Source organism: Heterodontus francisci, chromosome 2 (assembly GCF_036365525.1).
Source record: "Heterodontus francisci isolate sHetFra1 chromosome 2, sHetFra1.hap1, whole genome shotgun sequence".
NCBI classification, from domain to species: Eukaryota; Metazoa; Chordata; class Chondrichthyes; order Heterodontiformes; family Heterodontidae; genus Heterodontus; species Heterodontus francisci.
The window spans coordinates 114,329,725-114,344,312 of NC_090372.1; the positions used below are offsets into that span (position 1 = coordinate 114,329,725).

At 46.4% G+C, this 14,588-nt stretch overlaps 1 protein-coding gene across 2 annotated transcripts in view; it reads left to right on the top strand.

The window, feature by feature from the left end:
• si:dkey-256h2.1 (uncharacterized protein LOC337520 homolog) overlaps positions 1-14,588 on the top strand; it is a 314,605-nt gene that overhangs the window by 6,722 nt on the left and 293,295 nt on the right. The gene's annotated exons all lie outside the window — the stretch shown is intronic.

A 14,588-nucleotide genomic window follows, 5' to 3' on the forward strand; every position in this document is an offset into this window, starting at 1 on the left:
GGAGAGGTGGGGGAGTGAGTGAGGGAGGGAGAGGTGGGGGAGTGAGTGAGGGAGGGAGAGGTGGGGGAGTGAGTGAGGGAGGGAGAGGTGGGGGAGTGTGGGTGAGGGAGGGAGAGGTGGGGGAGGGAGTGAGGGAGGGAGAGGTGGGGGAGTGGGGGAGTGAGTGAGTGAGGGAGAGGTGGGGGAGTGAGTGAGGGAGGGAGGGAGAGGTGGGGGAGTATGTGAGGGAGGGAGGGAGAGGTGGGGGAGTATGTGAGGGAGGGTGGGGGAGTAAGGGAGGGAGGGAGAGGTGGGGGAGTAAGTGAGGGAGGGATTGAGAGGTGGGGGAGTGAGTGAGGGAGGGAGAGGTGGGGGAGTGAGTGAGGGAGGGAGAGGTGGGGGAGTGTGGGTGGGGGAGTGTGGGTGAGGGAGGGAGAGGTGGGGGAGTGTGGGTGAGGGAGGGAGAGGTGGGGGAGTGAGTGAGTGAGGGAGGAAGAGGTGGGGGAGTAAGGGAGGGAGGAAGAGGTGGGGGAGTAAGGGAGGGAGGGAGAGGTGGGGGAGTAAGTGAGGGAGGGATTGAGAGGTGGGGGAGTAAGGGACGGAGGGAGAGGTGGGGGAGAAAGTGAGGGAGGGAGAGGTGGGGGAGTAAGGGAGGGAGGAGTGGGGGAGGGAGAGGTGGGGGAGTTAGACACTGAGTGAGTGAGGGAGAGAGAGGTGAGGGAGGGAGAGAGAGAGTGGGGGAGTTAGACAGGGTTGGAGGGAGGGAGAGGTGGGGGAGTATGTGAGGGAGGGAGGGAGAGGTGGGGGAGTAAGTGAGGGAAGGAGGGAGAGGTGGGGGAGTAAGTGAGGGAAGGAGGGAGAGGTGGGGGAGTAAGGGAAGGAGAGGTGGGGGAGAAAGTGAGGGAGGGAGAGGTGGGGGAGTAAGGGAGGGAGGAGTGGGGGAGGGAGAGGTGGGGGAGTTAGACACTGAGTGAGTGAGGGAGAGAGAGGTGAGGGAGGGAGAGAGAGAGTGGGGGAGTTCGACAGGGTTGGAGGGAGAGAGAGGTGGGGGAGTTAGACACTGAGGGAGAGGTGGGGGAGTTAGACACTGAGTGGGGGAGGATGAGGGAGGGAGAGGTGGGGGAGTTAGACACAGAGAGTGAGGGAGGGAGAGGTGGGGGAGGGAGAGAGAGGTGGGGCAGTTAGACACGGAGGGAGGGAGAGAGAGGTGGGGGAGTTAGACACTGAAGGAGAGGTGGGGTAGTTAGACTGAGTGAGGGAGGGAGAGGTGGGGGAGTGAATGAGGGAGGGAGGGAGAGGTGGGGGAGTGTGGGTGAGGGAGGGAGAGGTGGGAGATTGAGTGAGTGAGGGAGGGAGAGGTGGGGGAGTGAGTGAGTGAGGGTGGGGGAGTGAGTGAGGGAGAGGTGGGGGAGTGAGTGAGGGAGGGAGGGAGAGGTGGGGGAGTATGTGAGGGAGGGAGGGAGAGGTGGGGGAGTATGTGAGGGAGGGAGGGAGAGGTGGGGGAGTATGTGAGGGAGGGAGGGAGAGGTGGGGGAGTAAGGGAGGGAGGGAGAGGTGGGGGAGTAAGTGAGGGAGGGAGGGAGAGGTGGGGGAGTAAGGGAGGGAGGGAGAGGTGGGGGAGTAAGGGAGGGAGGGAGAGGTGGGGGAGTAAGGGAGGGAGGGAGAGGTGGGGGAGTGAGGGAGGGAGGGAGAGGTGGGGGAGTGAGGGAGGGAGAGGTGGGGGAGTGAGGGAGGGAGGGAGAGGTGGGGGAGTTAGACACAGTGAATGAGGGAGGGAGAGGTGGGGGAAGTTAGACACGATGTGAGTGAAGACGCCAAACAGAGTGAATGGGGGAGCTAAACATTGAGGCTGGGACTCTGTGAGGCCCCCTGAGGCGGGATCGGAAGCACAGGGGGTGGACACGGAGCATTGTAGCGGGGCGTAGGGCCTGTGATCTGCCCACTGCCCAGTGATCTTCCTGGTTGTGGGACAGGCCAACAACAGCCCTTAAGTGGCCTAGTAACAGCCAATTCAGGGCCTCTTCCTTCCACCACTGGGATCTTACCAGCAGTGGCGGGGGCCTCCACCTTGCAGGGAGGACGCCTTGTAAAGTGAGGCGCCCTCCCTGTGGGCTTGGTGGATGGGCCCCTTCTTCATGGATAGTTTGTGGCCCATGGAGGACCCCTGCCGGGAACCACTTTGCTCGCAGGAACCCGCTGCTTCTGGACTGAATGACCACACGCAACACCCCTCGTCGGGGCCTTCTGGACTGGCCCCGGCAACCCTGCTTCACCTATCTCTGTTCTGGGGCTCCACCACTAGGCCTGGGTCTGAGGCATCTGCAGTACTGGCAGTTGTCGGCTACTGTTGAGCTGCCAACCCTCTGATTGGCAGGCAGCTCCTGAAGGCAGGATTCTCATCCTTTTAAAGTCTTTAAAGGGATGGGGATCCCACCTCCTAAAACTTTGATTCAAAAAGACTGGAAGATTGCTCGGGTGGGAGGTGGGGGTGGTGGGCACGAAAAGGCAGAGGTGGAGTTTCCCCCGCCTTTCCAGCCCAGTGCCGGAACTCCCGCTTCCAGCACCAAATCCAGCCCTGAGGAGGGGGATCTAGACACCGAGGTGGGGGTGGGGTGGGGCTAGACACTGAGTGAGGGGGCGCGAGATGCTGAGTGAATGGGGGGGTGGGGGGGTGGTGTCGAGACACGGAGTGATTGAGGGGTGGAGACAGACAGTGAGTGAATGGGAGAGGTGGGGGGGGGGGGGGGGGGAGGGGGTGGGAATGGGTCCAGACAATGAGTGAATGGGGGGGGGGGGGGTTGAAACAATGTGTGAATGGTGGGGGAGGGGGAAACGGATCAAGGGAATGAGTGAATGGGGGGGAGCCGCGACACTGTGTGAATGGGGGATGGTGGCACACATTGAGTGAATGAGGGATTTTGACAGACAGTGAGTGTGGTGGATGGGGTTCCCAGACAGAGTGAATGTTTCGACCCCCTTCCTAATGAGTGAATGGGGAGGGGGTCAAGAGAATGTGTGAATGGGGGGGGCGACATTGAGTGAATGGGGTGGGGGGGTATAGACACTGGGTGAAGGTCGTGGTGGGGGGCGTGGGTCCAGACACTGTGAAAGTGGGTGGGGGCAGGTCTGGACACTCAGTGAAGGGGGAGTGGGGGGAATGTCTAAATGGTGAATTGGGGGGGGTTCCAGACACGAATGAAGGGGTAGATGGAGACACTGAAGGGGCGGAGGGGGTGCATTGGGAGGGTTGAAACACTGTGAAGGAGTGTTCCAGTCACTGAGTGAAGGTGGGGTCCAGACAACGGGTGCAGGGCGGTCCAGATACTGAATGAGGATGGTTCAGATTTGGGTGAGGGTGGTCCAGACACTGGAGGAAGAGGGTCCAGGCACTGAGTTCATCCAGTCATCCCCTTCCCACTGAGTATTCCCCAAAAATAGCAGACACAACTAGAATAGCAAACAATAACTTGGATTTATAATGCACCCGATCACCAACCGTCCCAAAGCACGTCACATGCCTTAAATTACTTTTTGAAGTAGTTGCTGATATTTGATCATGTAAAGCAGTCAATTTGTACCATGCAAGACCCCACAAACAGTGGTTGTCTTTAAGGCTAGAACACCAGAAGAATTCCTTGCTCTTCAAATAATGCCATGGGATCAAAAAAATGCATGACCTTGATTTAATCTGCCATCTAAAGGATTCTGACCAGCACTCCCTATTGTAGTAACAGCCAAAATTAAGTGTTCAAGTCCTTTTATTTTCTTTCGTGGGATGCGGGCGTCGCTGGCAAGGCCAACATTTGTCACCCATCCCTAATTGCCCTTGATAAGTGAGTGGCTTGATAGGCCATTTCAGAGGGTAGTTAAATCAACCACGTTGCTGTGGGTCTGCAGTCATATGTAGGCCAGACCAGGTAAGGATGGCAGATTTCCTTCCCCATAGGACATTAGTGCACCAGATGGGTATTTATGACAATGTATGATAGTTTCATGGTACCATTACTGAGACTGGCTTATGAACATACGAATTAGGAGAAGAAGGATTTCGGCCGCTTGAGCCTGCTCTGCCATTCAATAAGATCATGGCTGATCTGTTTGTGTTTCGAATTCCACACTCCCATCTACCCCCGATAGCCTTAGATTCTTGTTAGGCAAGGGAATCCATCACCTCTGCCTTAAAAATATTCAATGACCCCGCCTCCAGCACCTTCTGAGGCAGAGAGTTCCAAAGTCACACAACCCTCTGAGAGAAAAACATTTCTCCTCATCTCTGTCCTAAAAGGGCGACCCCTAATTTTAAAACAGTGCCCCCTAGTTCTGGATTCACCCACAGGAGGAAACATCCTTTCCACCTCCACCTTGTCAAGACCCTTCAGGATCTTATATACTTTAATCAAGTCTTCCCTCACTCTTCTAACCGCCACTGAAAACAAGCCCAGTCTGTCCAACCTTTCTTCATAAGACAACCCACTCATTTCAGGTATCAATCTAGTAAACCTCCTCTGAGGTTCCAATGCATTTACATCCTTCTTTAAATAAGGAGACCAAAATTGCACACGGTATTCGAGATGTCACCAATGCCCTGTATAATTGAAGCATAACATCCTTACTTTTATTTGGCGTTCCTCTCATTATAAAGGATAACATTCCATTAGCTGCCTTTATTATTTGCTGTACCTGCATACTAACTTTTTGTGACTCATGCACTCGAACATCTAGATCCCTCTGCACCCCGGAATTCTGCAGTCATTCTCCGTTTAAGTAATACTCTGCTTTTTTATTCTTCCTCCCAAAGTGAACAACTTCAGATTTTCCCACATTATACTCCATCTGCCAGATTTTTGCCTACTCACTCGACCTATCTATATAGGTCTGCAAAGTCCTTATGTCCTCTTCACAACATACTTTCCTAGCTATCTTTGTGTCATCTGCAAATTTAGCTACCATGCCATCGCTCCCCTCATCTAAGTCATTGTGTTATGACCAGGTGAGAAAGGTATCTTGGGGTCTTTTATTGTCTTCACATGGTCTTACTGTAACAGGGTTTAATTTTAAACACAGTGTTTTGAGCTCCCCCTTTGGTGAATCGTTGTTCACCACTTTCCAATTATAAGGCAAAGCAATGAGCATAAACTGGCTTTCATAGGTTTAAAGAAGAAAAGTGAAATTTATTGAACTTGAACTTTAAACTTAAACTCTAATACGGTTAAAGCCCACACAAGCATGCACATGCGATACACACATGCAAATAGGGACAGAAAAGAGCAGAAGAAAAATAAAATGGAGAGGTTTGAGGCAATATCAGAAGAGTTTCTTGTTTACTGTGCTTCAAGCTCACTGTAGTCCTTTTGTAGGTAGTCTTGCTTTTTGTTGGGGCCCAGTATTCTTCTTAAACACCTTGTTCACTGTAGGAGACCTTTCTCTCTGAGGGTTCATGTGTCTTTAATGGTTTCCGAATCTGGTGAGAGTGAGATGAGAGCAGACAGGAGAGAGGTGTTCTCGTCCAGGAGAAAACAGCTTTCTGATTTCAAATTCTTTGTTGGAAGTTCAAATTCAAAAAACTCCAACAGTCAGTTATTCATGTGACCCAAACTGGTCCGACCACGTCTGTTTGTGTATTCGGCCATTTTAGCAGTTAACCTGGAATGCTAGCCTTTCCACCTTCAATGTCTGGTAATCAAAAATCCATTGTGGATTAAATTGGAGCAGGAAATAGTTTCTTTGTCCTTTGAAGTACTGTCTGTTGATATGCTAATGTCTCTCTCCAGCCAATGTCTCCAATTGTTTTTTTAAAGAAAGTTCTTTCTTCACCAACAGCAGTCCAAAGTCGATGTTCATGTGGCAAAATTAATTTTCCTCATTCTTGGCCGGTGGGGGGCTTGCCTGACACATTGATATAAATTGTAACAAGTTGAGGTCCCAGCACAGACCCCTGTAGAACTCCACCCGTCACATCCTACCAATGAGAAAAGGACTCATTTATGCATACTCTCTGTTTTCTGCCAGCCAGCCAATCTTCTATCCATGCTAATATGTTATCCCTACACCTTGAGCTCCTACTTTGCGCAATAGCTTTTTATGTGACACCTGGTCAAATGCCTTCTGGAAATCCAAGTACAGTATGTCAATGGGTTCCCCTTCATCCACGGCGAATGATACTCCTTCAGAGATTCCAGATTTTTATTGATTAATTGAATTTTAAATTCCACCAGCTGCTGTGGTGGGATTCGATCCTGTGTCCCAAGGGCATTAGACTGGGCCGCTGGATTACTAGTCCAGTGACATTACCATTACACCACCATCACCCCGTTTTCCTGAAGTGGGGCTTAAATCTACAACCTACTGACTCAGATGAGAGAGTTCTGAATTAAACCAACCTGATATTCACAAGGCTACTTTGAAGGGTCATTCCTGGTTCTTTCATTGGAAAGAAAATTACTCTTCCTAAATGCTTCTGGGTTCAGTTAACATTTTAACCGATGGCTAAGGAGAGCTCCATTTGCCTGGACCACAACCTGATTGGCAGGCCTTTTAAAAAGAAAGGCAGATCAACATCTGTTTTGCACATGGACCTGTTTTGGCTCTACACATTAAAAAAAAAGTCCAATCTGGACTTGAATATCTGGATTTTATTTCCCAGAACTATCGAGTTAAAAACTGGATAATTTGTCACAGTAGTGGTGCTTGCATTCAATGTGTGGAAGGATGCTTAGTGCTACGGACAGGTGATAAGGGGTGTGGGTGGTTCCCACTGTTCACCTTCCAACTGTTGTGTTTTGCTTAACATGATGAGTTAGCCCCTGAGTGTTTTACTTGCCAAATAAACAGATAGACACAGATTTTCTTGTGGGTTTAAAACATAAGATTAGCTGTTTATTGAACAATATTCATTTTCGGAAATGTCTGCAAACACTACTCACGCGTGCATTCACTCTCACATGCACTCTTAAGAGAAGATAGATAGAAGGCAAAGGGTAAGGGTTCAAGGTGTGGTAGGTGTTCGCGGTTTACAGTAAACCTGTTAAATCTTCTAAGTAAAACAGTCTCTCAAAAGGCCTGGTTTGTTTGTAGTCTTGACTTGTTGACATGTTGTAGATTACTGGTGGTTAAGATTTCAGATTGGAGGCGGCAGGTCACTTTCCATTCTCTGCTGCACCAAGTTGAAGTTTAGAATTAGCAGTAGGGTTTGTTCCTTGTGTTGGCTGTATCTCTTTCCACAGCCTCTCGCTGGACTGCTCTTCTGTGATGTTGCTGTGATCTTCCCTCTTTCTGTCTCCAGAGGGTTACCTTTTAAGGTCACAATTCATCACATTAGCATTTCTGAGACCTGGCACATGGTTTTCTCCCCTGGTGTGATCACACAATGGACCAGGATGTGGAATCCATGGCCATCCATTAATGTCTCGATGAGTGTAATCCAGTGATGATGTGGCTACTTCACACCATCTTTGTTTTAGAAGAACTCATTCAATTCAGGACTGTCGCTTGATGGTTTCAGGATGGGTGTAATTGACACCTCAAACCTGGAATGTATCCTTTTGTCCTTAACAGACAGTGAGGCAGCGTTTGATACACAAGCCAGGTCGTCGAACCTTTGGCTGCCATCTTTTGCAGCATGGTCCACCTTTTTTTAAAAGGTAAAGTCAATTTTAAAGAGTCTGTTACGACCAGGTGAGATGGGGGTCCAGGGGTTCCCTCTCAGCCTTTGCCTGTTATAACCGTAACCGGGTTTAATTTTAAAAACACCGTGTTTTTAGCTCCCCCTCAGTGAATCCTTGTTCACTGGTTTCCAATTGTAAGGCAAAGAAATCAGACATGTTTTCTTAGATTTAAACAAGAAAGGTGGAAGTTTATTAATCTTAAACTCTAATTTGGTTAACGACTACAAGTATGCGATGCAACCACACTAGCATGCATAGGCGATAACCACACATGCAGATAGAGACAGAAAAAGTAGAAAGAATAAAAGGGAAAGGTTTGAGGCAATATCTGATAGCTATTTACAGTCCTTTGAGTTTAATGTGGAGTTTTTGGTTGCCGGTAAGTCTTGCTGTTTGTTGGGGCCCAGTGCATGCTTTAACTTGTTTCGATGTAGGCTTATGTGTCTTCAGTGGTCCGGAGGCCTGTGAGAAAGTGAGAGAGAGCCAGCCAGCAGAGAGGCTGTCTTGTTCCAGGTTCAGTTACAATCGGCAGTCAGAATTCAAACTGTCCTGTGAGCACAACTCAAACCTCCAAGTTGGTCAGCAGTTGGTCATGTGACTAAGTTTTTTCAACAAACTCTCCTGTGTTTTTTGTGGATTTCAAAGCTCTCTGGGGTGGGGGGCTGTAATGCTGTCTGTTACCCCGCCAAGATGTGGATCACCATTGCCCAGCCCAGTCTCTGTTAATTGAATCAGTGAGCAATTCTTTCGTCTCTCCAAGCACTGTCTCGTAGTATGCAAATGTCCTCCAGCCAAGTGTCTAGTGATCTCTTTTTAAACAAGTCATTTCTTCACAGTTTAAAATTAATGTTCATATGACAAAATTAATATGCCTCATTCTTGGAAGTTGGGATCTTCATGACAAGTCCATCTTAAAAATAGGAATATGATATGTCTTTACTAGGCATGACACTAGAATAAAGCGAAATTATGGTTTATTAAATGCAAAGTATCCAGTAACAATGCAAGGAAGAAATGAGAATATGTTCTGCAAACTGGACGCATTCAACATTTGTTCTCTGTTAATGACTGATTTTGTTATCTTTTGAATGTATCACATATTGACTGACAGTTTTTAAGAGATAACTGACAGAAAGAACAAACAATTAAGTATAGGATGTGGAGGTAGGCTGCTTGGTGTCCACATCATGAATGTGGTTTGATTTTATTTTAATAACCTTCACGAAATAGACAGCTAAGAGGTTAAAAAGTTGTTATTGATCATTTGTAAACATATTGTTAAGACCTCAGTTGAGACCATTAACTTTAAAACACGAAATATGAACTCACCAGACCAGTTGAAGAATTACATGACAAGATTTCACATTTTAAGACTTTTACTATAACTAAATTAAAAATAAACATTAACTGAACAGTACTTAGTAGGTAGCTAATACACTAAATTAGAGAAAGGTATTTTCCATTAACTTATTAAAGCACTTGAAAGCCCCACACCACATTTAAATGTCACACAGTGTTCTCATTGAATTGGTATCTTTGTGGTTAAAAGTCCCAAACTCCTCCCAGTTGCATTGGATTGAATCTCCCAGTCCTTCCCAAAAACCAAAGTCCTCTTCCAAGCACATTCGACTAGTCTTCCTTTAATAAAGCAATCTCTGGTGACCCTGTTGGTCTTTCCTCCTCCGCAAATCTCAACTTTCGAATCGGGTTCAAATCTTAGCAGCCTTTCGCTGTATCAGTGCTCTGAGAGCAGTTGTTTTCTCTCTCTCTTCTGAGGCTGTGTAGCTCTTGCTGATTTCTTTGTATCTTCTTTACTGCCCGTCAGACTTGGGAAAGCCTGTTAAATTTATTCAGAACAAAAGTCAATAGTCATTTGCCCTTTACGATTTCTCAAAGTCCATAAGTCTGGCATATCAAAACCACCTGAGCCTTCCTTTGTTTCCAGGTGTTAGCAATTGCAACTCAAATTTGCATTTTTTGCCCCGGCTCCCTATTTAAAATCTAAGAGTCTGGGAGAGCGAAATCCATTGCCCTTCAGGTGTTACTACCTTGTACTCTGCTTTCAAAAGGGTCTTTGTTCTGGGTTCCTTGTTTGCATGGTAACCAAGACGCTTGGCTTGTCTCTGGGGAGACTTGGTGTGAGGTCACATGTTTCCTCCGAATCCTTTTTACACTGCATTTAAAGATCACAGTTTAAAAAAATGTAATCATACTACAAAGACCAGCGTTCATAACAATATTATGACAATTATCTTTCAGTTATCCTGTTTCACTGGTGCAATTGGACAGTGGTTGGTATCTTGTGGGTAGTTACCTGTTGATTTGATTAGGTTGAATTGATAAACTTGTCATTTAATAGTCTCAAGTGTGTTGCAACTTACTGACTAGAAATTATACAATGCTTGGCTAACAAGATACATGCAGTGTGATTATATTGCTTTGCAATAATCAATCTCATAACTAGGTCTAGTTTAGTTGTCACTGTTAAAGTAGAGCACTTTGAGGCCTTACAGAAGTTCTTGTATCATGTTGCAGCTTATTTTAATATGTTATACCAGTGTTATCACTGAATTGAAATTCTTTGCTTCAGATTCCTCACTTGCCTTGCCATACTGTAGCAAAGTCTTTGCCTTAACTAGAACATAAAGCTTCTTGCAGCCAAAGAATCATCGGTATCATCACGGTGTTCATCAGCAACCTCGCTATGAGGCTACAACATCTAATCAAGTAGGGTTAATACTATAATGAGTAGAAATAGTTTCTGAATTTGTATTCGGTGATGGCTCTCTCAGCTGTCGGTTTGAAAAACCCTGGTGCTAACTTGTGTCAACCTAGCTCAGTTAGTGGCACTTGCTGCCTACTCTGAAGGTTCAAGTTTCAAACGCCCAGCATGGACATGCACATAATCTAAGCTGACACTTCTGTATAGTAATGATGGAGAACTATCCTACTGGAGATGTTACGCTGAAGCTGCAGTGCAGGACTACTTGCATGCCAAACAGCGGAAGCAGCATGAAATGGGCAGAGCTAAGCAATCTCACAACCAACTGATCAGATCAAAGCTCTGCAGCCCTGCCACATCCAGTCGTGAATGGTGGTGGACAATTAAATAACCAACTGGAGGAGGAGGCTCCACAAATTTCCCCATCCTCAATGATGGCGGAGCCCAGCACATCAGTGCAAAAGAAAAGGCTGAAGCATTTGGTGACAGTCTTCAGCCAGAAGTGCTGAGTGGTAATCCATCTCAGCCTCCTCCTGAAGTCCCCAGCATCATAGATGCCAGCCTTCGGCCATTTTGATTCACTCCATGTGTTAACAGGAAACGGCTGAAGGCACTAGTTACAGCAAAGGCTATGGCTCCTGACAACATCCCGACTGTGCTATTGAAGACTTGTGCTACTGAACTCGCCATGCCCCCATCCAAGCTGTTCCAGTACAGCTACAACACAAGCATCAACCTGACAATGTAGAAAATTGCCCAGGTATGTCCTGTCCACAAAAAGCAGGAAAAATCCAATCTGGCCAATTACTGCCCCATCATCTACTCTCGATCATCTGCAAAGCGACACAAGGTGTCATTAACAGTGCTTTCAAGCTCAACTTAAACAGCAACAACATGCTCACTGATGCTCATTTTGGGTTCCGCCAGGGCTTGGCTCCTGACTTCATTGCAGTCTTTGCTCAAATATGGACAAAAGATCTGATCTCAAGGGGTGAGATGAGAGTGATTGCCCCTGATATCAAGGCAGCATTTGACAGAGTGTGGCATTAAGGAACCCTAGCCAAATTGAAGTCAATGGGAATGAGGAGGAAAACTCTCCATTGGTTGGAGTCATATCTAGCACAAATGAAGATGGTTGTGGTTGTTGGAGGTCAATCATCTCAGTCCCAGGACATCACTGCAGGAGCTCCTCAGGGTAGTGTCCTAGGCCCAACCATCTTCAGCTGCTTCATCAATGACACCCCTCCATCATAAGGTCAGAAGTGGGGATGTTCATTGATGATTGTACGATGTTCAGTACCATTCACAATACTCAGATACTGAAGCAGTCTGTGTCCGTATGCAATAAGACCTGGACAACATTCAGGCTTGGACTGACAAGTGGCAAGTAATATTCACGCTACACAAGTGCCAGGCAATGACGATCTCCAAAAGTGAGAATCTAACCACCTCCCCTTGACATTCAATGGCATTACCATTGCTGAATCCCCACTATCAAAATGTTGGGAGTTACCATTGACCAGAAACTGCACTGGAGCAGCCATTTAAATACTGTGGCTACAAGAGCAGATCAGAAGCTGAGAATCCTGCGGTGAGTAACTCACCTCCTGACTCTCCAAAGCCAGTCCACCATCTACAAGGCACGTCAGGAGTGTGATGGAATACTCTCCACTTGCCTGGATGAGTGCAACTCCAACAACACTCAGGAAGCTCAAAGTCATCCAGGACAAAGCAACCCCATCCAGGACAAAGCAACCTTCAACCTTCACTCCCTTCACCACCGACACGCAGTGGCAGCAGTGTGTATATGCACAAGATGCACTGCAGCAACTCACCACGCCTCCTCCAACAGCACCTTCCAAATCCGTGACCTCTTCCACATAGAAGGACAAGAGCAACAGGCGTGTGGGAACACCACCATCTGCAAGTTCCCCTCCAAACCACACACCATCCTGACTTGGAAATATATCACTGTTCCTTCAGAAGTGGGATGATTAAGGCACGGTGGCTGCACAGTGATTATTAATAGTATTTATTCAGAGAATACTATAATTCTTGTTCAGTAGTAGCATTTGATGGATCATGGATGAATTGCTCTTTCTGACCCATCTACTGATATCTCTGGGGAGATTATTTTGTTGCCATGTGCCCAAGAGCACAACAGATTGCACTACAATACAAACTTATTGGATATGAAGTATACATAGGTAAAGCATGTTTATCCGGAACATAGGGAACAGGAATAAACCTTTCAACCCCTCGAGCCTGTTCTGCCAGGCAGTGAGATCAAGGCTGATCTGTATCATAACTCCATCCACCTGCCTTGGCTCCATATCCATTTATACCCTTGTCGAGCAAATATCTATTGATCTCACATTTAAAATTGTTAATTGAACTAACATCTACTGCTTCTTGAGGAAGAGTGTTCCACAGTTCTGCCACCCTGTGCGTAAAGAAATGTTTCCTAACTTCTCTTAGAGTCATTACAGTACAGAAGGAGGCCGTTCAGCCCAATGAATCCATTCCGGCTCTCTCGAGCAGTCCAGTCAGTCCCATTCCCCTGCTCTATCCCCATAGCCTTGCAAGGTATTTCCCTCAAATGCCTATCCATTTCCTTTTGAAATCATCGATTGTCTCTGTTTCCACCACCCTCATAGGACTGGCTCTGATTTTGATGTTATGTCCCCTTATATCTGATGATCCTTGAATGGCTGTTAAACTTTTGATAAATTTGTCATCTGGATTTAAGCAGCAATGTGTGCCTTTCAGATTTATTATTTTTTATCATGTTCAACACATCAATCATGTTATGGATTATTGCTTCAAGACTAAATTCTAGCTGGTACTAGCATCCCCATAATAATTGTCCCTGTGGAACCATTCTGCATGCCCGTCATGACTGGTTCTGAATATAGAAAAGTTTATTGTTTAATTGGCTACAAAGTTTGATATCTGTGAACTAGTAGGATTATCTAACTTATAGCTGAGTTCATATCCTGATTTAATGCAGCTGCTCATTTGCGAGGCAAATGAATTCATCATGAAATTCTTTATGCACTTAATCACACATTTTTTCTTGTTCTGGAGTGGCTGTTGTTTTGTCTGGGCATCTGTCTTATTCCTGCTGCGTAAGTTTCATGGATTGGGCCTCTCTGATATGCACACCATTACTGTCACTCTTTTCGATTGCTTCTGCCCCTTACCACACTGTCAGGATTCATTTCACACCACACTTCAGCTGACCTGCTAGGTTTTTTCTTTTAGGGCCAAGGCCTGGTGTATATAGCAAAGGAGAAGGAACTCCTTGTTCTCATTTAGGTCTGACCTTGCCTGGGGAGAGAGGTGATTGTTTTAACACTTGTCTTTCCTAGGTACTCAGACTTTTACAACAAAGATAAGTTAGCCAGTCCTCTTTAAGCACTTTGTAGTAGTCTTTTATGACTCATTGGGGGTGAAATTTGTTTTGGGCAGTAGCACAACGTGAACCATAGTGCATCGTTTTACAATAATGCCCAATAATAATTTTTTCATGCAGTTAATGGAAAAGAGATTTGAGCAGGGTGTAAATTGCCCGTTTTGCAACACTGCCCAAGATGAATTTTACCACCAATTATTTTAAAGTGCTGATGTCTACTGCAGCCTTAAGTTCAGCAGCAGTGTAATAATATAAGTAGGGCACTGCTACTGCCTCTGAGGTTTGGAGATTTGCTGTGTTCCACAGAGGCAGAAGTGCTAGAGCAGCAGCAGATATAAATGCTGATGCCAGCCATGCAGGCTGCCACCTTTTCTAGCTTGCAAAGTTTTCTGTTTGCTGGCCTAAACAGACATTCACTGCAGAAAGTCTGTGGCCAGAAATGAAAGTTGTGAGTTGTGCCTATGCTGGGAACTGCAGCACCTTAGAAAACTGCTTGAAAGTGGTTCTAATATAATCAAGGAATTAAATGAAACCCAGATGTCAGACTCTGATAAGGCCTGTTTTTAGGCTCAGAAAAGTGGACTTTGGCCATTCAGAGGTTTTCCGGAATACTCATTGATTCAGTTAATATCCAAATTTTTAATCTCAAACACTAGAACAATGGGGAGGGTGAGAATTCTATTTGTTTCAACTGATGTGGCATGTGGCTGCAATGATGTGTACCTCAACTCCATTTACCTGTCCTTTCTCCATACCTCTTGATACCCTTACCTAGCAAAAATCCAACTAGTCTTGAAAATTTCAATTG